The sequence below is a fragment of the Dermochelys coriacea genome, chromosome 5, assembly GCF_009764565.3.
Source record: "Dermochelys coriacea isolate rDerCor1 chromosome 5, rDerCor1.pri.v4, whole genome shotgun sequence".
NCBI lineage: Eukaryota > Metazoa > Chordata > Testudines > Dermochelyidae > Dermochelys > Dermochelys coriacea.
Window position 1 is genome coordinate 83230978 of NC_050072.1, and position 24713 is coordinate 83255690.

The 24713-nt window shown below is 41.4% G+C and overlaps 1 protein-coding gene and 1 long non-coding RNA gene across 2 annotated transcripts in view; one reads left to right on the top strand and one right to left on the bottom strand.

The window, feature by feature from the left end:
• The window catches only part of ADAMTS19 (ADAM metallopeptidase with thrombospondin type 1 motif 19), a 286395-nt gene that overhangs the window by 99766 nt on the left and 161916 nt on the right, over nt 1-24713 (top strand). The gene's annotated exons all lie outside the window — the stretch shown is intronic.
• Nucleotides 17796-22989, bottom strand: LOC122460307. Its single transcript, XR_006281550.1, has 2 exons — nt 22943-22989; nt 17796-18336 (listed from the first exon to the last, which is right to left on the bottom strand). It is a non-coding gene; the product is annotated as an uncharacterized LOC122460307 (long non-coding RNA).

Genomic DNA, 24713 nt, shown 5'->3' on the forward strand with positions numbered 1-24713 from the left:
ATCATACCAAAGAGTTGGGTTACAGCATGTTGGGCCCTATTCTGGCCTCTGTTGCTCCAGTGTTTCACCTTAGTATTCTGAATTGTACTAGTGTAACACAGACCAGACTTTCTCTCACTGAATGTATTTTGGACCCTTTATCTAATTTTGTAGTTGAGGTTTTATCTTACTTTTCACTATAAAACTAGTTTTGATCATGATCCACTCATCTTTAAAAAAAATAAAAGTCCTTTCTGCCTGAAATTTTTTGGGGGAGTATATTGCCATTGGAGATTTTTTTCCTGAAAATTCAGGTTAGTCAACACAGTTCAGAAATATGAAAGTCTGAAAAAGTTTATCTTTAGAAAAAATCTTAGCTTTTTAAAACTTATTTGGAAGAAAAATGAAAAAATGGTTTGGTGTATTGATATTAAATTTGTTTTAATCATCTGTCGTAGACCTAGAGCCTCTGAGCATTTTTGTAAAGGGCTGCAAGGTTTAATGTTATTTAGAACAGATTTTAGAACTTCTTAAAAGTCTACAACCAGTATCTGGAGTTCATAAAATGGGCAATGCTAATCTTGAAAAATTTGAAGTACACACATATTGTGAAATTTTGCATAGAGCTAGAAAATGGGTCACCAAAATAAGTTAATTAACACAGCTAGATTTGTAATCCTAGATTTTGAGTATATATTTCTGTATAGCCAGGATACCAGATATCCTTTAACAAGATATATAGAACAAGAAAATTCCTAGACAATAGTAATTATGGTAGGATTAAGGATGTAAGAGTATATCAGTTACTTTTTTAAAAAAGCCTTATTTAGATGCTGTAAATAACTTTAAAATAAGTCTAATAGTTCATGGTTCTACACACTTTGACTCTGACTTTGTAACAATATTGATCATCTGTCCACCAGCAACCCTTTTACACCCAGCTCTCATAATAGTACCATTATACCATTTCTACATTTCCAGGATGGATGACACTCATCTACATATACAGAATTACAGACCACATCCCACATGTCATACCATCACATATGTGCCATCAACCCCCAAACAAAACCTCCAGTTCAACTGCCTATATATTTGCATTCAGTACCACCTACATCATGTTTCTTATTCTCCATATATATTACAATTCTAATGTTTCTGAAGCCCTGTGTCAGCAAAGTATGAAACACATACTTAAGTCCCATTGAAGTCAGTGTGATGTAACCATATACTTGTGTTTTGCCTGATCTGGGCCTTAATCTTCCATGTGGTGTCCCCGTAATTCCGCAGTATAACTCCCTTATTTGCTTCCTGACTTGGCTATTACACACTATAATTATTATATACCCTCCCTCTCTCTAGGAAGAATGTACATGTAACATTGTAAAACAGTGATAGATATCTTTATACAACTAATACTCCCACATGTCGAGGTAATTTATAGAATTTGAAATAGTGGGAGAATATTCAGGGATGGAGTTTAGACAGTTTGTGGAACTTTGACTTAGAATTATATTTTCTAACTTTTTGTTTTTAACTTCAGTGTTCTGAAAGGCTTTTTTTTTTAAAGTAACTGATATGTATTTAAACCTTAACATATCTGGGGAATTTTTAATTCTTTTCCAAAAGATTTAAAAATGGTTTATGATTCCTAAAAATGTAGGAGAATATTTAGTAATATTTAGTGTATTTGGCATTAGAGTCACATCTTGCATTTCTTACTCAGACAAAGCTCCCACTGTAGTCAGACAGTATTGTCTGAATAAGGCTATAAAAATTTGGCTGTGATTCAGAACTGAACGTATTTGCTTTGTGGAGAAAAGCATAAAATGTAATTATAAGATACTAATCCATTAGAATTTCTATTTATTTAAATAAGTTACAGTACATATGTGACAGGTTTCAGAGTAGCAGCCATGTTAGTCTGTATTCGCAAAAGAAAAGGAGACTTGTGGCACATTAGAGACTAACAAATTTATTTGAGCATAAGCTTTCGTGAGCTACAGCTCACTTCATCAGATGCATTGAGCTGTAGTTCACGAAAGCTTATGCTCAAATAAATTTGTTAGTCTCTAAGGTGCCACAAGTACTCTTTTTCTTTTGCGAGTACATATGTGGTATATATTACACCAGTATTGTAAATAGTGTATACTTTCTAATTTTATCTTTTAACCCTGTATTTTGTATTTCAGATTAAAAAAAAAGATGAAATATTAGTGTTACTGAAAATACATGTAGTGGGAAAAAGGTAAAATAGAAAAAGGTATACTGGGAAAAATACTTAGTTTCAAAGGGCATGAAATTTCAGATGCCCTGGAGGTCATCAGTAAATTAACACAGCATACAGTATATTTTACTAGTATACCAAAAACCAGTGTTAACTCCTTGTTATTACCATGATATTTTTAGTTTTTAATAGTCATTTCTTTATGTCTTCAGTATGTGATTACCTTGTACTGTTAGCAACAATTCCTGATTTATATGCAATCAGGACATTTCTCACTTTTTCCAGCTGAATCCTTTAAGTTTATGTCAAGGAAAACCTTAAACTGTGATTCATGTCACCTAATTTTTTAATTAATGTTTCTAATGACAATTTTTTAATATCCACGTGGGATGAGATCATTTAAAAAACTGATTTTATTCATGGGTTGAGGCAGATGTGAGCTGTAAAGATCCTTCTCCCCATTTATTTTACCTTACTAATCAGAACAATAATTGGATGGAGATAGTGAGGTATTTTTATCCCTTTACATCATAGATTAGGTGGATGACTACGTTCCAGAAAATAAGAGCTATGGCTGGATTCTTCGATTCATTACATGCATTTTTCATTGTTTCAGCAGGGGAATATCAACAGGGGAGTATGTAGAAGAATCTCTGCTTTGCTGTCTCTTATGTGAGCTCCTCTGGGTGCCATTTCTACTTCTTTTACTGCTGCCCAGCATAAGCAGGGAAGGGAGGCAAGGAATGAATTGGGGATGGGAGTGTGTGACTTCATTATGCCTGATTTTCTGCTGGCAGAAGGTTTTTCATCAGAGGATAATGTTATAACTGTAGCTAAGAGTTAGAGAGCTGCAATTAGCACCTTCACTCCCCCGGCAATGCATTGAGCTAATGAATGAATCCTGTGCAGTTTGGCTTACCACTGTGCTCAATAATTCTGAGACAGGCCCTCCAAAATCATGAGACTTTAAAAAAACAGATATGGGGGGGATGGTGTTCTTTTTTTTTTTCCTCCTAGGTTTTGAGTCCTCAAAGCTTATATTTTCCAGTTTTTCTCTGTAACTGTGAGAGGTAGAAACTTATTAATTTTTTAAATTCAGGTTGAGATCCTTATGTATTCACATGACTCCAGGACAAACTGGGGCTTTAAGAATTGCATCAAATATTATGACACTCACAATAAAATTGTGTGTGTTGGCAACACTGCTTAAGTGTATAAACCACATAGTGAAAATACACTCTATAGTAATTTTTCCTTTCTGTCATCATATTCTGTGACTTCAGATTTCAGCCCACAATAGTTAATCCTGCCTCAGTGCAGGAGGATGGATTAGATGACTTCTTGAGATCTCTTCCAGCCCTACATTCCTATGATTCTATATTTTACTTATAATTCAACTTTAAGGAACATGAAGTGATTATTGGACTCTAACTCACCCCAGAAAGTAAATAAATCCTGAATACAAGGCTAAAAAGTCAATGCAACGATCATTCTGTATTTTATTTCATTATGGAAACAAATGATTTTAGGACAGAGTGAGTTCTTATTTTATGTTTTTTATAAATTTAACTTAATTATTTTTGAGTTTTAGAGGGCATCAGTTTATCTTTTAAAAATGTATATTTTGATATAATACTCTGGCATATTATCTTTCATTCCAAGACTCCAAAGTATTTTGCAAATATTAATTAAGCCTTTAGATTCCATTGCTGTTAAAATCTCAGTGTTGGAATGGAAGACCTAGTTATATAGGAGAAACTCAAATCTATATTCACTTGATAATTTTTCTTCTACTATTATTCATATTAGCCATTCTGTCCCTGTGATGAGGTATACAGACCACACACTGGGGAACATGGGTTTAATAAGATAGTGGGGACTCATTTGGTCCCCAGTCGCACCTATGAGAGAGATCAGACTTGGAGGGAGATGCTTAAAAAGGGAATACACAGAATAGTAGAAAGAAAAGGAGTACTTGTGGCACCTTAGAGACTAACAAATTTGTTAGTCTCTAAGGTGCCACAAGAACTCCTTTTCTTTTTGCGAATACAGACTAACACGGCTGCTACTCTGAAACAGAATAGTAGGTGGCAGACCAGAGAGGAGAGGACGCCTCCTGTCTACAGTTCATGGAGGGAGAGCTGACTGAAAATAGCTCCTTGGATGATTACTGCGTGGTAGCCCCCTCTGAAGGAAGGGTGGGCTTGATGCTGATCTACCTTTTGAGGGGACTGTGGAGGGCCTGGCACCTCACCACCCCTTTGGGGTGGGGAGGATGGGGTGTTGGAACTTCGGCACTCCCGAGTTCACGTGCTCACCTCTCTGTGGTCGGCCCGATGCAACCTAATACCCCCTTAGTCGGGGTAGTGTTCCCTAATGGCCAGAGTCCATATAAATTGCTCCCCACATCAGAACAGTGCAACCCAGTGGCCAGAGTCCATATATCCCCTCCTCCCAGGCAGGGTAATGCGTCCTAGTGGCTGGAGTCCATGTAACTCGCCCCACACATCTGGGCAATGTGGCCCAATGGCCAGGATCCATATAAATTGCTCCCAGTGTTGGAGCAGTGTGGCCCCAGGGGAACCCAGGCCCTTCCTCTCCACCAGGTCCCGACCCAGGGCCCTGGTAGTTGCAAGTTCTCCTTGCCACCGGCTCAGCAGGGATCCGCCTGAAACACAACGAGCCTCTGTGCGGCTCTAACACCGTTTTCCTCTAAAGTTCCCCTGGGTCACTTTCTACCATAACCTCTGGGTCCTCCATTTCAGGGAGTCCTCTGGTCTGTTCTCCTTCTGTGACGTACTACATCTGGGTGCATCCTGGCTTAGCTGGCTTCCGGATCCTGTAGTGCAGGCTGTCCCTCCTCCGGAGCTGGTGGCATGCCTCCTTCCCCTCCGGCAGACAGCCTAGACCAGGGGTAGGCAACCTATGTGGCACGTGAGCTGATTTTCAGTGGCACTCATACTGTCCGGGTCCTGGCCACCGGTCTGGGGGGCTCTGCATTTTAATTTAATTTTAAATGAAGCTTCTTAAACATTTTAAAAACCTTATTTACTTTACATACAACAATAGTTTAGTTATATATTATAGATTTATAGAAAGAGACCTAAAAATGTTAAAATGTATTACTGGCACGCAAAACCTTAAATTAGAATGAATAAATGAAGACTTAGCACACCACGTCTGAAAGGTTGCCAACCCCTGGCCTAGACTGAGCAGCTCTGCAGGCTTTTATACCGGTTCTCCAGTAGGAGCATGCCCAGCAGAGCCTCAGCCTTTCCTCTGCTAGGAAGGAAGGGTTACCCCCTGCAATACTGTGCAGGGCCACTCTGCCCTGTCACAGGGACTATTTTTCCATGTTAGCCTGTGAGTCTTTTTGGGGCCACAGTGTAACAGAAGCTTTAGCACCTGTGGGACAATTTGATTGTGTTAATTTCTTTTTATGTTTGTTGACAATCCTGGAAGGGCTCAGCAAGAGGGCTGAACTTTTTATGACTGGCCTGGCACCGCTGGAATACCTGGACGTCGTAGAGCAGAGGCCTGAGTGAGTACAGTGGCTTGGCCTAGGGGAGTTCTGGAGAAAGAGCCCAGTGACAACGTGGTGGAGTATTGCAGTCATGATCTTTGGATCATGCATCATCACCCCTGGAGAAGGGGGAGGCATGAATGATCTGGACTGTTAAACACTAAAACCTGGAGGTCTGGGTTCATAACACGGTGACAATATGGATCTGAAACATCTTCTAAAGTGGATGACTGTGAACCAACAGTAGTAGCTCCTGAAGCAGATGGATGTTCAGCAGCAAAGCTGATCTGAGGCTTTGGGGTGCAACAGCAGTAACAGTACATACAACCTCAGGGGCCCTGGAGTTTCACCCTCAGGGTCTGTAGGCCTGTACCCAGCAACTGTGGTTGTGCCAGTGAGATTCACAAAAATGGGCTCTGAAGATGACCTGGACTGTTTCCTTGTAATGTTCAAGCACTGGCAGCTCAGTGTCCAGCTGAGCAGTACGTCATCTTGTTAATGCTTTATCTGACCAGGCCAGCATAGGCTATATACTGAGGGCTGTATGCAGAAACAATGCAAGAGTACAACCAGGGGATAGCATGTGTATTGGACTGCCTTGTTACCACAGAGGAGATCTTTTGATAGCCATTTCATGAAAAGAAATATCCCCAGGGAGCCTGGCCCTGGGTAGTGGCCCTGAAATTGAAGGACTTATGCTGGCAATGGTTGAAGTCCAAGACTTGGACTGGAGTCCAGGTTGCTGAGCTCTTGATGGAGCAGTTCATCCACATACTCCCAGTTGTGGGTAAGCACTAGATACTCAAACACTACATTAGCTATGATCGGAGCTGATGCAGTCCAGGTTATGGAGAACTGTCTGGTTACTGAAACAGCTTTGGCAATGTTGTGTGAGACGCTACCTGAAGCAAATGGGGTCCCTCAAGTTGAAAGATAACTTAGCTGCGAGGATTGGTGGAGTGATGGCCTGGTTCCTAGCCCAATGACACCAACATCTGAGGGCCCCAGGTGGGCCCCATCCTAAAACCCAGATGATGTAGGCCTGATCCTACATGAGGATGAGGGATCCTGGGGCCCCCATAGTCTTCTTCACCAGGAAAACCAGGGAGAGGAAGGAGGCAGGCCTCACAGGCTACCTCGAGCCTTCGTCCCAGGGCCAATGCCTGGCAAGTAGTAGGAGTTGGTTTTACAAGTGAACACACAAGACACCTGTACCATGAATGCCCAATTGGAACAGGTGTGGATGATGGAAAGCCAGTCCTGTAAGCTAACCCCAGTTAAACTAACTGTCCCTATCTGGATAAACAGGACGGAAATGATGGATCTGTTCGATTCTCGGTGTGGTCCAACCCTGGTTCAGGGCCACCTGATCCAGAACCCCAGGTGAAACTATTTTCTTACAATGTATTCATGGTAATGTTAAGATCTATCCTCGTGTGTGTGTGTGTGTGTGTGTGTGTGTGTGTGTGTGTGTACAATTAATGTAGGGAAACTCCCGAGGCCCCTGGTAGTGGATCTGGCCAACCCCATTGTTTTGGGACAGGATTGGGATATTTCTAGGAGGTACTGGGTGGAAGTTAAAGTGGCTAACTCAGGAGTCCCTGTGTGATGGGGCCTCAGACCCCTGTCTGCTGGTTGGTGTAGAGGAAGAGCTGGACCCTGGAGAGGGGGTTTCTGGTCAAGGGGAAGCTCCTTCAGAAGTTCCACCTAATGATTAAATGATGCTGTCCCTCCCCATCCCCACAAAGGATTTAACTCTGTCAGAGATTAGAGCAAGGACCAAACCCTGAGCTGGGCCTGTGACTAGTTCAGTGGTCAATGGAGAAGTGATAGACCCACACTGATCAGACCAATACTCCTGTTTTGACATCTGGGCATAGCAACTGTACCAGCTGCCGAAAGACTGACAGAAGGGAAAAATGCAATCACAGCTACTTGTTCTCTGATCTCATTTGCTCAAGGTCATGTGATTGGCTCATGGGTCCCTTCTGAGGGGCACCTCAGCCATGAGAAGACCTGGCAAGGATTTTAGGCTACATCTACTGGCCCAGGATTCACCATGAGGTCAAATATTTCTGTAGCTCATGTTTCAAGTGCCAGCTCGCTGATCCTAAAGGGGTGGGCAAACCCCCTGTAGTTCCTCTTGCAGGGGTGGATGTTCTATTTGAAAGAATAGGGATGATTCTGGTCAGACCCTTAGAAAAGAGTGCAGCTGGATATAGACATCTATTAGTCATACTTGATTAAGCTATCTGGAGGAAATTCCACTGTGTTCTCCTAACGTTAGGACTATTGCAGCAGAAGGGTTAAACATCTTTGCCCGGGTTGGTTTGCCTATGGAGATCCTAACTGATTAAGGCATCAACTTTACATCCCATCTGTTGAAGGAAGGTGTGTGATCTATTAAAAATAAAACTGTATTAACATCCATCTATTAATCACTCTCAGACTGATGGTCCAGTCAAGAATTTTTAACTAGACCCTGAAAAGGATGTTAAAGTTGATTGCTGCAGCCTCCCACCACAGGAATCAAATGGTCCCTCTCCTTTTATATGCCATTTTGGAGGTACCCCAATCATCTACTGAATTTCTCCTGTTCCAGCTCATAATAGGAGGCAACTCCAAGGTATCCTAGACCTTGTCCATGAGATATGGGAGGAGCAGGCTCCTAGAACAGAAAGTGTTGTACAGTTTTATTAAAGCTTTTGAAGAGGTTTCAAATTCTATGACTTGAAAACGTCCTTAGATCTGAACAGATCCTAGTGCAGACCTATAACAAGGGGGATGTATGTGTGTATTTAAGCCTAGGGATTGGATACTTCTCCTGCTCCCCAGTGCATAGTCCAAGCTACTTGTCAAGTGGCAAGTACTATATGAAGTAGTATCTCAAGGGGGGGGGCTATTAATTATAAAATCAGACTACTCAACAAGAGGAAGACCTCTTGAAACTCTTGAGTGACTTGGGAGGGCTTGTTTGTTGCTCTTTATCTACATGAGCTAGAATAGGAAATGTAGGCACTCATTTCTCAGGACCCTGACAATGGATTGGTGGGGGAGAACTTTTTCCCAGAGCAAAGGACCCAAGTAAGACAACTGGTAAATCCTTTTTGTCAGTATTTTCCTCCCAGTCTGGGTGAACCCATCTTATTCAACCTTATGTCTGAACAGAGCGAGGGCAATGTGTCCAGGAGAACCCTCAGCCACTTCCAAAAAAAAAAAAGGGACACAGTGAACCAGGAACTCAGCACCATGCTGGAGTTAAGCATCATTGAAGAATCTGATAGCAACTGGTGAAGCCAATTCATACTGGACCGTAAAATAGATGGCACTGGTCGATTCTGCACAGACTTTAGGAAGGTTAATGTTGTCTTTAAATTTGATGTGACCCCATTCCGCAATTGGAGGATCTACTAGAGTAGTTGTGTGAAGCCCAGTATATCACAACATTAGACCTTACAAAGGGATACTGGCAGATCCCACTTACATCCGAATCTTCTGAGAAATTGCTCTCAGCTCTCCATCTGGCTTGTATCAATTTAGAACTAAGCCATTTACCTCCATGGGGCACTGGTAACATTTCAGCAGCTCATGGATCACATTCTCCAATCACATGGGTCATAGTCTATAGCCAGTGCTCATCTATAGAAGGAACTGCAAGGTCCATCTGGAACAGGTTGCTGCCATCCCCTGGTCCCTAGGGGAGGCTATTCACAAATCCAGCAAAATGTAAAATTGGAGAGAAAGACACCACCTACCTGGGGTATGCTTTGGGGAAGTACCAGGTCTGGCCCATAATGGACAAAGTCCAGGCCCTAAAAGCTTGTCCACCCCAACAACAACAACACAAAAACAGATCCAGAGGTTCTTGGGGTTTGTGGGTTATTACTGCTGGTTCATGCTAGGGTTCTCTATGATAGTGGCCCCATTCATCGACGTGATTAAGGACAGTAGTCCCAGGAAAGTTCGTTAATCTGAAGCCTGCAAAAAGGCATTCCAGATGTTGAAAGATCACCTATACAAAGAGCCTGTTCTAGTCAGTTCAGGGAGTGAATTAAGATAAACCAAAATAAGGCTAGGCAGCAGCCACTTCAACTGTGAGTGAGTGTGTCCACCCAGAGGTTTAATGCAGTTTAACTAATCCACTTTAAATTCACACCTTAAATTAGTTAGGATAAACTTTCCTGAAAATCCCTAGGAGAAGAAAACAGCTCTAGGAGAAGAATGATCACCAGATAAGGACATATTTCTCCATTTTGTTTAAAATCTATGAAGTGCAAACCTACAATGTCTCATGTGAATAGGGATGATTGTGTGTCCTTGTCTGTCTGGATTGAGTATTTGATCCCATATCTCATCACAACCCTTCCGGTCCGCAGAGAGCACTATAAGAGCCACGTACCCTCATCTGGTAGTTCTTCTAAGTATGAGGAAAGCCTGCTCCATAAACACAAACTCTAAAATTTCAAGTCCTAAAGGAGGCAGAGTCAAGGCCTTGTGCTTAGTCTCAAGACTTATGAAATAATAATATCTAGCACTGTGAGTATATTGGTTTGTATCAGTTTCAAGGCTAACTTCACAAAAAAAGGGCTAAAAACATATTTAAAGAAAGAAAGAAGCTTCTCCTTCATGGAGCCCAAGGGCCAGCTTTGTTAACAAGAAGCTCGTGCAAGCTCCCATGAATATCCTGAAACTTATTGGAATTATTTTATTGAATGACCAACAATGTGAGGCTCCACATAGTCCCACAAGAAAACATAGTCTGTGTCCAAAAGTACTTATAGTCTTCATGCAAGAAAGGGGCAATGAAACAGTTGGATGGGGAAGGAAAGATAAGAAATACAGCAACAAGACTATGTTGTTAGCCAGCAAAGGCATGTGCATGGGATGTTTGAACTTTTAAAAATACAAGTTTAAAATAAATTAAAAAAAGAAAACAAGGAGGGCTGATTTGACATGGTAAAGGACTAGATTGAATACATAGATGGGGGGGGGGGTTATGCACAACCTTGAAGACAAATACAAGCACACAGAACTTGATACAATGGGGTAGGGCAGCAGAGAGATTCCGAGAGGATGTGATGTGCTTAGATATTGGACAAAGATGATTTTAGCAATTGCATTTTGTATGCATTGAAGGGTGCAACATAGGTGTCAGGGAAGCTAGAGTAAAGGAGTTTCATTAATCAAGAAAAGACGTAAGAACCTGAATGAGTTTTAGCTGCTGAAGAGAGACTTTTCTATTACCTCACTGTAGTTTTTCATTCCATTGGCATCATTATGTTTTACTCCAAGACATTTGCCAGTGCAGCATATTTCAAAATTGCTTAAATTGAAATTATACTTCATGACTGTGGAAGGATGCAGGGTTAAACATAGTGACTATTTTTGGATCTTATGTATCATTTTATGGAGAAATTTACAATAGGAGTTTCTTGTGGGCAAAGTGCCACATTTTCTGCACTTCACATTAGCAGCATAGTAGGTATGTACAGAGTCAGTTTTAAAAGTCTTATACCTACTTGAACTAGAAATACAAGAAATTTTCTTAAAAGATTTTCATGCTTTCTGCAAATTACAGAAAGTATTTAATTTTTGCAACATGAAATCCATGGTCACTCATACAGTTTGTAACCAGAAAAGATATGGAATAAACAAGTAGAATCTGTCAAACTAATGGAACTTATTAAGTACACCCACTATATTTAGCTTTCCAAGAAGTCTAGAGAGTATATTTGAAGCTATGTTTTTTATATTCCTTAGCATACCCTTCTATGCAATGAGCTCTATGCTTGCTTGGCCCAGGGCCTTCAGTATACCTGATGAAGTTTTTGTAACCAAAAGTCAATAGTTTGATGTGTTCCAGACATTTCAAAATGTTTTTTAGATCTACTAAGGCACTCTATATAATTTTAAAACAAATGTTTTTAAATGCATAAGTTAAAACCTTATTTGCAACTTAAACTGCATTGCAGTAATAGGAAAGTGTGCAATTGCAGTGCTGTATCTAAAAGTAGTAGGAAAAGGTCAGCTCCTTCCTAAAATTAAATCAAATTGTGTTTTACACTATTAGCAGGTATTCAAATTGTATTTCACTACAAACCTTACTTTGAACTCAGCCTATAGCTTGTGCACCTTATTTACTTAAAGTCAGATTGTGTGTGCAGCTCCTGCTCTACTTGCAAGGCTCTAAAAATTGCTATACAGAGTACTCTGATTTGGCTGGAAAATTATTTGTTACTTGCCTTTCTGAAAAAGATAACTGCTATTGAATACGTGAATAGCTGAAAAGCCAAGATACAATCTCTCCCATAATCAGTCACCAGAGACTTCTGATTAGAGCACTAACAGACAACACATTCATCAGCGTGACAAGTCTTAAAAGATGTAGTGTCCTGTGTCAGACCTTATTTGTCCCAAAGTTAGTAGTTTTTTAAAATAAATATATAGGACTCATGGTCATCCTCTGCCATTATTCTTCTGTTACTCTTATGAAAATCTTCCCCTTCCACAGAATCTGAAATATTATTTTCTATTTCAAATAAACTCACAAATAATTGCCCACTTTCAAAAGGACCACCCTCTCTCATTGTTCTCAATGGGACGGAGGCTCTAGAATGCCCTTAGCAAAGATGGCCACCACTATTCACAATCACCTCATTCTGCTCCTCTCTACTTCCTGTTAGAACAAGGAGCTACAATATTCCCTCTGAGTAGCTTAACTTCACTCTCATTGAAAACAATTGAAAGAGGACATGTCAACCTCGTTCTCACTGAAAACAATAGGAGATGGCACCCCTTTTAAAAGAGGGCAGTTCTTCATTCTTTATAGAATAACATTATCTTTCACCCGATGATGAAGAACAAAATTTCAGATATAAAAAGTAATGGCAAAACATGACCATGAATCAAAAATGGTCTTTTTCAAAAACAGCCAGATGGCACAAAATATACTCAGTGGACAGAAAATTTGAGGGTGGAAAAATTGGCCAGTACAAACTATGTGCTTTATGCCTCTCCAGAGTCGGGTAAAGCAGCAAGAGTGTACTTGTGAATCTTGCCATAAAAGATATTTTAAAAGGGAGACTTAAGGTTAGGATTGCATATGTTTAAATCATTATCAATATCCCCTGGTAACATTCTCTTTTAGTTTCTTGTTTTGTGTTCATGTATGAATTTTTTAAATAATTAATTAAATTTCTCAGGTAAGAGCTAAACTGAAGTTAAGGTGGAGAGTATATATAGGGTGACCAGATAGCAAGTGTTAAAAATCGGGGACAGAGGGTAGGGGGTAATAGTAGCCTATATATAAAAAAAAGCACCAAATATCGGGACTGTCCCGATAAAATCAGGACATCTGGTCACCTTGAGTACATATCAGTAACTTAAGGGTAAAAACATTGTGGGGATGTTGTAATTATCCTAAAGACAAGCTTTACAAATCCAAGAAATTCATAGTTAAGGGTAAACTTAAAAGAAATCAAAATGCATTAAGGTGTGGAAATGCCCTCCTCTCCCTTCTGACCAGTCATTCAGCTCTTCTGCTCTCATTGGTCCTTCCAGTCTCCATTGCCCTTGTATTTCATCACCACTGATGCTGTGTAGAGAAGAGACCTAAAAAAAAATCACTCCTATAGGCAATTAGGAGGGGAACCATGGTAAGTGTAGTGGATGGATCAGGGGTGGAAAGGCAAGGAACTGATGGAGGGGTTTGAGTGAATATGGAACTGATGATTTTTTTTGGTGGTGGGGGTGGGAAGACTGTTTTATCAAGGGAATGTCACATCTATTGCTGGCTAGAAGTTTTTTGTGGAAGAAAATTAAAAAGCTGGTAGCACATCACAATAAATAATCATGGTGATGCTCCACTTTGAATCAAATGAGTAAATATATTCTCCTGCTATATTCATATGATAGTGAGGATCAAAATTATAATGAAGAAAATTTTGCACTTTACACATCACACTGACACTTCAGTTGTACATTCAATGCAGTACATATTTTTTTCCATTTATTGTGTATTCTAATTTTTCAAAAACAATTTTTATTGGAAAGAAGAAAATGTATATTATGAAAGAAGCTTAAAATCAGCTCTGTAAAGAAGAAGAGGGTTTTTTACCCACGAAAACTTATGCTCAAATAAATCTGTTAGTCTTTAAGGTGCCACCGGGCTCCTTGTTGTTTCTGTAAAGAAGAGTTTCTGGCTTCTGTAGCTGCTACTGCAAATCCCAGGAAGACGAGTGTCATGTTTGGATGTCGTCAGGGCTTGAAATGGATAATTCACACACAAGTTTCTCCACCCACTCCTCTTCCTGGAAAAATGTAGCCAAAGGAATGGGATGGTGGGAAAGGTACAAAGAATAGCCTAAAAGAATTCAGAGCAACACACCAGCACATGACCCAGCTGTAAAGAAATCTAATGGAAGAACAAGTTACAATGAACAGAAAACAGTTCTGAGCTTTCCCAAATAATTGCAGCTGAGGTCGCTAAAAGGTACGATGGTGTTCATCATCATCACCATTCCTGCTTGTCTGCTGTGTGAGTGGAATGGAACCTACCCAGCCAAATCTCCCTGGACTCCTTCACTGTTGCTCCAGAAAATTAGCTGCAGTAAAACAAAAGCTGAACCACATAGTGACAAATGTTCTGGCATCTTATTCAGAGGAGCTGTTATTTGAAGGAAATGGGCACAAACTGTTACCATAGGGCATCTGATACTCAAACAAAGAAAACAGAATATTCTTTATGGTGGTCCAGTACGTCAGTGAGAAACGTGATCAAGAACAAGCTGTTTGATTTTTTTTTTCCCTTTTTATGAGGGCTGTTCTGAAATGTCTGAGGCTCAGCTTGGAACCTGTATCTAGCTGTCCAGCTGACGGTGCTGCAGTTTTACTATGGAAAGCTTTGTTCTATTTTTCCAGTCTAAGAGGTAAAAGCTTCTCCTTTTCAAATTAGCGAATCACATTCATTATGTTACTTTATGCAGAAGTGTGCCAGAAACTTTTGGTGGGCCCTTTTATAGTACAGTAGGGGGAAACTTTGATTGTGAAGATCTCAACATGAATTTTTTTTTCTCGTTCTGTCCAAAATCTGGATACAAATGTATTGGATTTTAATGTAGGTCAAGAATATTAATAATTTTAGGTGACACGTAATGATGAACCACATTGCCCTGTGAATAGCAGCATTTTTGAATCTCTGGAAAGATTAAACAAGAAAGTCCTGCCATGAGAAGATTAGAATAGTGGGTCAAACTGGATGCATGCTATCAGAAAAAAGCTATGTTTTAGAAATGCCACATGGCTGCCATGACATTTGTTGTCCGACATGCAAGACTACATATGTGGTGTCTACAAGCCTGGTTCCAGACAAATTATGTCTCATACAGCCACAGTATAAATAAGTGCCTCACCATGCCGGATACAATCAAAGAATCCTTTTTATGGTGGACCACATTACAAGTTTCTACCTAAAGTTGTCTCCTCCTTCCACTTCAACCAACCAATCCACTTACCAACATTTTTCCCCAAACCACATATGGACAGATGACAGTCCAGGTTTCACTCCTTGGATGTCCACAGGGCTATGACTTTCTATACTGATGGAACAAAATCTTTTTGCAAGACTCCAAAAATATTTGTTTCAATCACCAAAAAATCAAAAGGCAATGCCAAAATCAAAACAACGGCTATCCAAATGGATATCAGCCTGCATAAAACTCTGTTACCACTAGCATGGCTGACAACCCCTTACGGGGATCTGCACACATTCTACCAGAGCCCTGTCAGCCTCCATAGCATTTCTTAACAATGTTCCCATCACAGAAAAAGGTAGGGCTGCAACCTGGACCTCACCACACACATTTACCCAGCATTATACTTTGCAACAACATGTATCTTCTAAAACCCTGTTTGATCACACTGTACTCTCATCCGCTATGACTTGAACTCCAAAGCCTCCTCCTTCCACTGGAGCGCACTTTCCTGAAGTCACCTAGAGTGGAGCACCCACAGGGACATCACTCAAAGAAGAAGAGAAAGTTACTCACTTTGTGCAGTAACAGAGGTTCTTCGAGATGTGTGTCCCTGTGGGTGCTCCACTACCCTCTATCCTCTCTTTGCTTTGGAGTTTATTACTTGATCTGCAGTAGAGAAGGAACAGAGGAGAGGTTAGTTGCACAGTGCCAGTTAACCACCTGAAGTGGTGCAAGATGGGGACCCAACTGGGCACTGCTAACATAAATCTCTGATTCTGAGCGCTGGGGCACACGGACACCTAAAGTGGAGTACCCACAAGGATACATATCAAAGAACCTCAGTTACTGCACAAGGTGAATAACTTTCTTTTCTATAAATGCCACAATAAATTGATTGTTTTTATAAGTGATTTTTCTTTGTACCCTGAGACAAGATGGCTGACTCCTCTATCATGCATTGATGGTTATTAAAGATTTAAACAGATACTACAAATTAACCCAGTGTAATCCACCCTTCTGCTTCATACACTGGTGGATGCTAATTGAGTAGTGTTCCTTCTGTGTCTTCCATTTTCTCTGATTTTTCTTTTCATTTTTCTGTATGCGTTTTTCTTTTAAATCATTATTTTCTCTTTCTTTCACCCCTATTCTTAGGGCTCATTGTTATAAAATTTTCCATATTAGGAAATTTTTTAAAAAAGTGATTGTGAAAAATAGTTTGCATGGGGCTGAAGTCTGTGTGCAGAGGATAACTTTTTAAAATGTTCTTTAAAATCATTCTGAAGGCCATATTTCTAATTTATCTCAAACATTTTAAAAAATTATTATGCCATGTCTACACTCAGTGCCAGGATTGATTTAGCTGAAGCCATTTTAAAGACGTTCAGAACAGACAACTGTGTGGTCAAGACTTTTGTGCAAAAGGGCTGACTTGCTGTAGCTTGTCTATATGATGTTATACAAATTGTGAATAAATTAACAGTGCAGCAACCAATGACTTAGGAGCCAACACCGCACAATTACTCACTCTGAAGCCATGCATGTATCTTTTATATACCTGCATACATTTCCCTCCCTTTTTTTAGTTTTTTCCCCACTCTGAGGATTGAAGTGCAGTAGTTTACTCAACTAAGTATATATTAATAGTTAACTTATTGTTTGTTATTAAACAAGCATCTAGTTCCCTTATGGAGCTATATAAATAATATCTAATATCTTATGACTCAATGAATCCTTTATTTCTAGGTAGGTTCTTACGACTCACATGCCAATAGTGCAGCTGGTCAAAACTTAGAGATATCAAACATAGTATGCAGCAAGTTGTGTCTCTAGATCACTGATTTTCTCAATGTGTTTTATCCATAAACAAAGATTTAACACTCAGTTTTTGGCTGTTCCAACTTGAGATAGTTGTATAGTAAACGTATTGGTTGCTGCCTTTCTAGTGTTATATGGTTGCTGGCTCATTTGTAAGTGACAAATGAGTAACATTTTTTCCAGAAAGCCTTATCTTAAAGAAAGCTGTTACTTAAAGGTATATATAAAACAAGCTACTCTTAACAGCAATGTGGAAAGCTTCTCCCCTACCTGCCCCCTTTATGGAAAACATATGGAAAGAAAATGAATATTGGTTTGTTAGAAACAGAGATGCAAGTCAAATTAAATTTCCATCATCCATGATTTCAAGTCTATATATTTGTCAATTAAATTAAATAAAAAAAGTGTGTGTATATGAGATACTTTAGTGTTCAACCCAGACCAGTAAGGGGAAGTGTTACCATGTGCCCTGTAACCCTGGGTGCTTTTGTGCTGCCCAGCTTTGTCTCAGTGTCCTAATACCAGCACCCTGCTTCCCACACAATGACCTCCCCTTGGCTTCCCCCAGCCTGGTTACTCCTTGCAGAGTGACATCAATAACACTTCCAGGCTGGAGTTTCCCCAAAACGTCTCCTCTGGAGTGCTCAGCCCCTGTTACTGTAGTGCCCAAAAAACCATATCAAGTTCACTGCTCCTTTAAAGAGATAGTACACATTAGCTTATTAATTGAACTGGGGTTAACACACCCTTCCCTTCAATCACAGCGCTGAGCTGATTTATAGTAAAAGTAAAACATGTTTATTAACATAAGGACATACCTGTGTCCAGTTTAAGTAAAACCAAGTAGAAGTAATAGGGATAGAGATGGTTACAAGCAAACCAAAGTGAAAATACACTTCTAAGGCTGAAACTCAGCTTAACAACTCTTTTGAGACAAAGTTTTCTAACTATGATCATTCTTCCAGCATGGCGAGCTAGTCCTTAGCCAGGATCCAAACACAGAGTTCAGTGCTTGGTTTCTTTGTTTCATCAAGTGAAGGATAAAATAGGGGTTCTCTTCTGTTCTTTTTATAGTCCAGGAAACCTTTGAAAGGTATTTTTTGAAGTGTATCTCCAGATGAAGTTTCTTTCCCCTACTGGGTGTAGACACTGTGCTGTCTTGTGAAGATGGAAGTTTGAGATTTTTACAATGCAAATATTCTTCCTGAAATCTCCAATTCAAAAGACAGTCCACTGTCTTTGTCCACACCTGATATGGAGCGTTGGTTCCTTTTCTTTGTTGGGAAAAACCTGTTCATCAACTTCCCCTAACATGTCTAGTTTAAACACATTTTAGTTACACATTTGCAGCACTACTTTATAATTCTCTGTAGGTTAACCATATATACATCAAACAAGGATATTAATGATCAATGAGTTATTCATTTTCCAAAGACCTGTTACATGACATCTTTTAAATAAAAATCAGGACAACAGTGTGTGATGTGTTTCAAGCTGGTCCAGCCAGCTGAGTTTTACTGTTACCTAACTGGAAGCCCCATGCCAATTGGTTTTGGAGTGCTCCCAGGACCACAACAGCCAAAGCAAACAGATACACATGGACATTTATCATGTTCTTTCTTTATTGCAGTGGTTTTTCTATTTTTTTAATACATTTTCTAATAAAACCTTAACCCATGTCTGCTCTGTATCCTATATCACTTATTGTAGAGCAAAGGTTTGCCCCATGTTCTTGGACAAAATCCCCATCTTCACCCTTTATTGAGTGTTGTGCACCACTTGCCTGCACTGCACTCCAGAGTGGCTGCATTTCAGTGGAGTGTTACAATATGTATGGTTTGTGAAACTGTCTCAGAATCTTTAGGACAAAAGATGCTATGTACATGAGAAATAATATTTTAACAAAACAAACATTAACAATTTTAGTAAATTTACAAAAATGGAACAATGATTATGTAAAGTTAACTTAGAAAAATATCAAATGACAAGCCCAAATGATATGAAATCAGTAATATGCAGTGTACATGTGTTAATAAAGTTCTTAGTTGGATGGATGATATAGAAGGCAATGGATACTTGTGGAACCTACTCTTTCCCACTGTTTTGCATCTCAATCAAAAGTGGCAACCTTGATTGATGGGTAGCGTCTCAGAGACCTTCATAGTAAAAGAGCCTTCACCATTGACTATGTAAGTCCTGCCATAAGGAACACTTAAAATGCAAATCCAAAGTATATCAATAAGAACTGGTGCTGCATGCTTTATTTTAGGTGTTATGCTAACACAATCCTTCAGGTTCTGTAATCAGGGGGTGGCAATGAAACAAGTGCAGCTAAATGGTTCTCTTAGGTTAGTATAGAGACTGAAACTTTATGTAAAGTCTGAACCTTATCAGTGGTAGAGACACTGTCTGGCTTCATTAGTCCTATAGTTGAGCAGGCACTACCAAACTCTTTGGTTCAGGATGGCACCATATGCACTTTCTGCATTTCTTTTGGCAGGTCATCATTGTCTTCCCCAATCTGCAAATGTTTTTCTGGAGGGCAGGAGGTTCTCATGCCCAAAACAGAGCAACAGAAACTGAAACTCCCAGGAGTTTTGCATTGGCTCGAAATAAGCACAGATGGTAGCACTCCATAATGGACTTCATGTGAAGTCAAGGAATAGATCCTGGAGCTTGATTGTCAATTAGTACAGAGACTCTGGGGCACTTATGACTAGAAGGTACCCAGGTGAGCAAATAGCATCTGCCTCATTTCATGGAACTTTCTCGGACCTAGGTTCATGTTTACAGATTAGGAAAAAATTCAAATTGATTTCCAGCAAGATTGTATTTCAACCTAAACCATTTTGCACAGCTATGTGTCCAAATAGAGTTGATCAGAATTTTTTTGGGGGGAAAAAATCAAGCAGTGGACAAAAAATTAATTGAAAATTTGGCCTCTTAGAAAAGAGAACTTTTTGTAAAACATCATATTTTTAAAATTTTCTGGTTTACAAGAACTTTTGAAAATTTTCTATTGAAACTAAATAAAAACATTTAGTCCCTTACTTTGCACTTCACACATGGGACCATTCTGTTTGTTCAGTGTTTGTATATGTAGTTTAACAATTTTTATAAACTATGGAGATTCTCAGGGGAGAAAACATACCATGGAGTTAGGTTTGCACATATAATATAAATCAAAGAAATACAGAGCTAAGGTTACACTTACAAGAAACATTTTAAGTGGAAATGCATGGTTACAGAAGCCAGATAACTGTAACTCTGCACTGTAGTCTTCTGGCCTATAGCTTCTGCTGGCACAATGAATTAGATGTTGGGTAAGGGTTGTAGCCACTCTATTGAGCACATCCATCCACCATCAAGATGATAAAGAGAACAATCCAAAACCACCTGGAATACTGTTTGCTCTTGAGCTCCACACGGGCAGGATGGGGAGCTCAAAAAGCCCCAATGATAAAGCTGTAAATTAAACTGCCCATGCCCACAATGTATCCTATTTTAACAAAGAAGGATTTTTTGGTTCACATGGTTGTTCTGAGGGGCATGTGCAAGCTGATCCGGAGAGACTAGGAGATGCAGATCTAAGTTGTTTATCTGCCAAGAAATGTGCCATCGATCCAAAGTCTAGTCCTGCACCACCTGCTACTGCTACTCCTCAGAAAGGTCATGTCTAATGTACTGTCTGAGAGGCACAACTATTTCAGAAAAGGAGTATCTTGTATTTAGCCTGCATTTTTAATGTGTCTTTAAGACAAAATTGTACAGGTAAGCGGTCGTGATAATTAGCTGTGCACAATAATGTGGCCAGAACCCTGCTTTCACACTTAATCGCTGGGGTAGCAATGCCAGCCAGGACCAAAAGGGTGGAGATTGGAATTGTCTGCATTGCGCCAGTGATGATATGAAGGGAAAAGTTGGTTGTTGAGTCCAACTTGCCACTGTGATGACTAGAGCCCTATGCTGCCACACAGTATATGGCATTGGTGAATGCCCGTGAGGTTGCAGGTCAGCACCCAATTAGTTGCTGGTAAACCTGAGGAGGGAGTGTGAAACTAAGTTGAATTTTAGCATGTATCTTCTTGATGTGTTGTCAAAAGGGCAGCGATTGGTCAAGCTTTATACCCTGTCACATAGCTCCAAGCCTGAATTGGTGGGTCCCACACTTTCAGGCGGATTCAGTGGCCTCAGAAGCTTGCTAAGGCCCTCAATATGACCTCCCTTTTTCAGAATAGCGGCAAAGGTCACAGCTTATTGAGCTACTTTCATCACAGGTCAGTATGGGCGGCGGGAAGGTGGAATACCCCCAGTTTCTGTTGCTCCTTAGAGCTCAGTAGGCGCAGTTTGGCCTCCTGCCTGGATCAAAGTCTGCTTCCCCTCAAGGGGATCTCTGTAGAGCAGGGGTTGGCAACCTATGGGACGCATGCTTAAGACGGCAGCGTGCAATTAAAAATCCTGCCCAGCCCAGCCCACTCTTCTCCGCCCACTGCACTCTCCTTGCAGGGCAGACAAGCTTCCCCCTCCCCCTGCCCCTTCCCCCAGCATGCAGGGTTCCTGCCCCTCCTTCTCTCCCTCCTGCGGCCGATCAGCTGACGGCCCTTGCTATGGAGGGGGAGAGGGAAAAGTGGAGCCGCAGCACGCTCTCTGCTCCGGGGACCTTAGGGAAGGGGGTGGAATCGGCATATCTCCTCCAGCCCCCTGTCGTGAGCTGCTCAGGGCAAGGGGCTGGGAGCACCCCCACGACCCCAGCCCACACCGCCAAGCCCTCTGCCCTGACCCTGAACCCCCCACACCTCGCAGCCTGCTGCCCTGTCCCCTGCACCTCTCTCACACACCCCCAGCCCTCTGCCCTGACCCATGAACCCCCCACACACCCCAGCCCTGTGCCCTCACCCCTGCACCCCCCACAACCTCAACCCTGAGTCTGGCACCCCCCACACATACCCAGCCCCTCCCAGCCCCAACTCCTGCACCTCCCACACATACCCCCCACGCCCTGACTCCTGCACCCCCCACATCCACATCCCCACCCCCACCCTGAGCACCAAACAGGAGCTCCTGCACACACACACCCACATTCCCACCTGCACCCCTCGCACCAAATGGGAGCTGCCCAGGTAAGCGCTCCACACCCAAATCTCCTGCTCCAACCCTGACCCCCTCCCTCATTCTAGCTCCTGGCCAGACCCTGCACCCCAGCTTGCTCCTTCACTCCCAGCCCTCTTCTCAGTGCACTTCCACCCTCATCTCAGTGCAGAGAGAGAAAGAGAATGGACCAGAGCCAGGGAGGAAGTAGGTACCTACTCTATATAGACAGGGCCGGGACCCCAGACTGGCAGCGGGCTGAATGGGGCTGGCAGCCAGGACCCTGGCTGGCAGGAGCTGACAGACGGAACCCCAGACCAGCAGTGGGATGAGCCGCTCAGCCCGCTGCCGGTCTGGGGTTCTGGCTGCCGGCCCCTTGCCAGCCGGGGTCCCGGCCGCAGGCCCCCCTCAGGCCACTGCCGGCATAGGTGAACGGAACCCCAGGCAGGCAGCGGGCTGAGCAGGCCGGCGGTGTAAGATCAGCATTTTAATTTAATTTTAAATGAAACTTCTTAAACATTTTGAAAACCTTGTTAACATACAATAATTTAGTTATATAATATATAGACTTTATAGAGAGAGACCTTCTAAAAACATTAAAATGTAGTATTGGCATGCAAAACCTTAAATTAAAGTGAATAAATGAAGACTCAGCACACAACTTCTAAAAGGTTGCTGACCCCTGCTGTAGGGCATGGGGGGACCTGGGCCCACTCTCTACTCCGGGTTCCAGCCCAGGGACCCTAATGGTAGCAGCTGTTGGTGGCTTTTCCTTCACCACTGACACTGCTTAGATTCCCTGGGCCACTTCCCTTTTCCTAGCTTCACCCTTACCTCAAGGTTCAGCAGTGCTTCCTCTCCTCTAGCTCTTTTCACCTGGGTTTCTCTTTAGAGAGCTGAAAAGGAGAGCTTTTATGCAGTATAAGTGGGACTTTAATTGGGTCCAGGTGTCTCCATTAGCAGCCTAATGGCCTTAACTGACCTTTTGCCAGTTAACTGAGGTCAGGTGCCGGTATTAGCCTAATGAACTTAACTGGTTAAATTGGCATCAGGTGTCTTATAGAATCATAGAATATCAGGGTTGGAAGGGACCTCAGGAGATCATCTAGTCCAACCCCCTGCTCAAAGCAGGACCAATCCCCAATTTTTGCCCCAAATCCCTAAATGGCCCCCTCAAGGATTGAACTCACAACCCTGGGTTTAGCAAGCCAATGCTCAAACCACTGTCTTGATTGGCCTGGAGTAGCCTTTGTTTGGCTATCCAGGGAACAGGGACCTGCTCATTCTGAGGCTGATAATCCTGCCATCCACTACTCTCTTATATCCTTCTGAGCTGAGTCCATCACACCCCAGATAAGTAAGGTCTGGTTCAAAAACGATTGGCTTATTTGTTCAGAAGGACCTGCAGCTGTTGATGAGCTAACTAGTGGTGAGATGGAAGCAAGATGATACTGTTTTTAGATTGTTTAGTTTCATTCACTACTTTGAAAAGTATTTAGCCAAGGTGTCAATTTCAGATGACAGGCTGGAATCCAGCTCCTTATGGCTATTGCCACACAGACATCATCAGCATATACAAACTTAGTTTCGGAGGAGGTCAGTAGGCCAGTTGTATATATTAAAGGGCATCAGAGCAAGTACAGATTGGTACGGGAGTCTGTTGTTCATATGGTGGGGGCAACTTAAACCATCTCCACACTTGATGATCACTGTTTTGTTAGAAATCATCTGCGTAATAAACTCTACACATTTCTTGTGTGCAACAATTGAGTAAAATTTTAGGACTAATCCACAGTTCCAAATTGCATTGTATGCCAATGAAAGATCAACAAAAACAGTGCTGACCTTCTGCCTGTTTCAAAAGCATCCTCAATAAGAGATGTCAGTCTAATCACTTGATCTTCAGCACTACTGCCTGGTCAGAACCCTGCCTGGTAATGATGCAACTGTGAGACAACAGTAATTTAAGTACCAGTTTCTTGAGCAGCGAAAAAGTGAAGCTGATCAGAGCAATTGTGCTTTAGTTCTTCAGGTCATATGGCATCCTTCTAGGCTTAAAGAGTGAGACTACATCTGACCTTTGCTAGACCTTTGGAACTTTACAGCATTCCAGACAAGTATCATAGGGTCGCAGTGGAAAGTCGCAACAGGATGAGCTCATGTGATGCAGGAACTCCCCATGGATATTTTCAAGCCCAGGAGCTTTGTAAGGTTTTAAGAAAGAAATCACTGATTCCAGTTTCTCCCTATTGAATGGCTGGTATAAACTGGAGTCGGCTGAGGGGGCAGACCGAATTTTTCTGATAGCAGACAATTCCTCCAGATCATGATCTCTGTGATTACTAGTTGGCTGTTGGCCACCACAGCATTTGTTGTGACATGTGTAGGGCATTTAGGGATCATCTCTGCCTAAAGGAAATGAAGAAGGCCCCAAACCCCTACAACCTGAGTGTATGAAGTCCAGACTTTCAACACATTAGTGACACCTTTCTTGTCTCTTAATACTACAACATTCCATATTAGCGGTTTCTTTTAATATATTAGCGGCTTGTTTTGTCCCTTCAGGCTAAGCACGCTGTCTTTTTTTTCATAGAGGTTGTCACAG